Raw genomic sequence first — 2,922 nt, 5'->3', positions numbered from 1 at the left:
CATCAATTATTTAGTTCTCTCCCGTTTAGGTACCCAACAATATTAAATGTTGTTAAACATGGCAAGAGATGAAGCAAAAGTAAACTACACAATCTAAGTAATTTAAATGGGGCCGGAAACATCAAACAACAATTCCGGTAAATCCCCATATGCATTTAGCAATTTAATGCAAACAACAATTTTAAACATTCTTGATGTTGTTATCATGATGCGGATGACATGTGCAAGTTTATGCAATTTTTATTAAAAGTTGACATGAGCATGATATTGAGCATTTGTCATCATGACATAAATGAAAGGGGTTTCACGGCAATGACAACGGAAATGATCCCACGGCAACAATCTGATGATCCGACAACTCATCGAGATGTCGGTGCAAAAGAAGGTGGATGTGTGAAACATGCAAGAGTGACGGGGAGTGATCCCGAATGCCGGATTCCCATGGGTTAGTGGCATGGAAACGAGTGACAAAGCCAATCGTTCACGGGTGGATACAACATCTAAACATTCATATCATACAACACATCACAAGCATACGGTCCACCAGCGTCGTCTCGACGTTATACCTTTGAAGCGTGCATTTCCGGGGCGGTTCGAGTTCGACGAGGGAAGTAGAGGAATTAGTTGTTCTGCGACGGTAGTAGAAGTAGTGGTACTATCGGTCTTCGACGGTAGTGGAAGTAGTTTTTCACGCGACGGTAGTTGAACTTGCTGGGAAGTAGAGGAATTAGTTGTTCTGCGACGGTAGTAGAAGTAGTGGTACTATCGGTCTTCGACGGTAGTGGAAGTAGTTTTTCACGCGACGGTAGTTGAACTTGCTGCTTGTGGTTCACGGGCTTTCGGCGACGGTAGTGGAACACGTTTCATAGCCGTTCGGGTCATCGTTGAAGGAACGTGACGGATTTGAATCCCTTCGAGGTTGTTGTGGTACTTGGGGTCTTCGGACTTGCTGGTCTCGACGAAAGGAAGGGGTACTTGGCGATCGACGGACCTCGTGGTACTTGTGGGTACGAGTCTTGGTGTATCCGGGTTCTCTCAACGTAGTAGTACAGTGCATTGGCCTCGAGCGGCACCAATCGAGTCAACACAGCGGGTCTTGGTGATGACCGAAGGGTCTCGTTTGTGGCCATGGTACAGTGGCTCCGTGAAAAACCAGATGGATGCAAGGCCATGGCAGTGACGGGTTAGAGCGCTTGACAGGATCCAAAGCCAGGAGGTGCTCGAGGACAGGGGCGCTCGGGGCATCGGCGAGAGCTTGCAGGATGCAGGTGGAGGGGTTGATGGCGACGGGCGGTGAGGTTTGAAGGTGCTGCAGCAGTGCAGGTCAGGCGTCACGCGAGAAGAGCAGCGGCAGCAGGGCGCGGTTGCGCTTGGGGCGCCGGCGGCGGCCTCAGTAATGAGAAGTGGGGCGCGATGGAGAAGGGAGGAGCGCCGGGATGACGACGGTGCCAAGGAGACGAAGCAGGAGGGAAGAAGAGGGGCGTGTCGGGGGTGGACGAGGATGGCTTGCGGTGGCCTTGGCGAGGTCGAGATGGTGGCGAGGCTGCGAGGTGGCGCTCGGCGTCCCTGGCGATGCGGCGCTGGAGACGAACCCGAGAAGGAGAAGGGAGGGGCGGAGCTCGACGGGGCGACGTGCGAGCGCCGGACCATGGGCTTCGGGCGTGAGGAGGCGCCATGGAGGAAGGAGGTCGGTGAGAGGAGAGCTTGGGGAGCCGACGGCGGTGTAGGGTCGGGCGAGGTGCTCTGGGTGTAGCATGTGCGACAGCGCTGTGGAAGATTGAGAGAGGGGAGAGGGGATCGAGCGGTTCCTGGGATCTGCGTGCGTGCGGGTGCTGGCGGCGGTGTAGGAGGAAGCGAGGCAGAGGGTGAGAGTTAGGTTTAGGGGGTTGGTGTGCCTTGGAGGAAGGATGGGCCGGCTGAGAGGCTGCAGGTGGAGGGAGGCCCAGCTGGGCTGGAATGTCTGCTGGGCTGGAATGGCCGCTGGGCCTCTTGTCTCTCTCTTTAAAAACTTATTTCTTTAACGGAAAAGAAATTAGAGAGAGGAAAAGAAAGAGAGGGTTAGGGAAGTAGTTTGGGCATGGGGGTTATTTTTCTAGACTCACAAAAATGTGAGGAATTTAAATAAAATGACAAGAGGATTTTTGGAGAAAATAGATTCGCACATGTTGAACTTAATTCAACATGTTTGAATTTTGAAACCCATTCAAAAGGACTCTAAATGGGCTGAGATTTTAGAGGAGCCTCGACAAGAAGTGACAAGAATTGTTGGGAAAGTTTGAGGAAGAACTTGAGATAGAATGGGCATGGGAATTAAATTGTAAGTATGTTTTGGTGATTCCAAATTAATGGAATATTTATAATATAACTCCCTATAAAGAGAATTTGACCATGTGAACTCCCTCGATTTAAGTGGATCAAATATCCATGCCATCTATTTAGTTGAGTTTAAAAAAAGGGGGTGCAAGATGAGATGATGCAATGCAATGATGAATGCAACAAGCAAAAACAAATCACACGACGAAACTCGGAAAACAAGGAAGGCATCTGAAGCTCCGGTCTTGGGGCGTTACAGATCGGCATAGAAGCTTTGCCGTCAGCTAGTAGACGTCAAAGAGGGAGGGTGGCCCATTAGGGAGAGCCACCTAACGGCCACTTTCTTTGCCGCCGCTAGCGGACGGCAAAGCTTCTTTGCCATGTGCTAGCCGACGGCAAAGAAAGTTGCCAAACTAACGTCCGTTAGCTAGGCTCTTTGCCGTCAACCGCGACCTAACTAAAAAGCCAACACGCCCGCGCCCCACCCCTTTCTCTGTCCCCTCTCTCTCTCTCCACCCCGCGCCACCCCCGTCGCCAGCCGCCCCGCCCCCGTGCCGCTACCGCCCCGCGCCACCCATGTTGCCGCGTTGCCCCCCTCCCCGGCGCCCC

The sequence above is a fragment of the Triticum dicoccoides genome, chromosome 7A (genome assembly GCF_002162155.2).
Source record: "Triticum dicoccoides isolate Atlit2015 ecotype Zavitan chromosome 7A, WEW_v2.0, whole genome shotgun sequence".
Lineage (NCBI taxonomy): Eukaryota > Viridiplantae > Streptophyta > Magnoliopsida > Poales > Poaceae > Triticum > Triticum dicoccoides.
The sequence above is the reverse complement of the archived record's forward strand: the minus strand, read 5'-3'. Positions refer to the sequence as shown.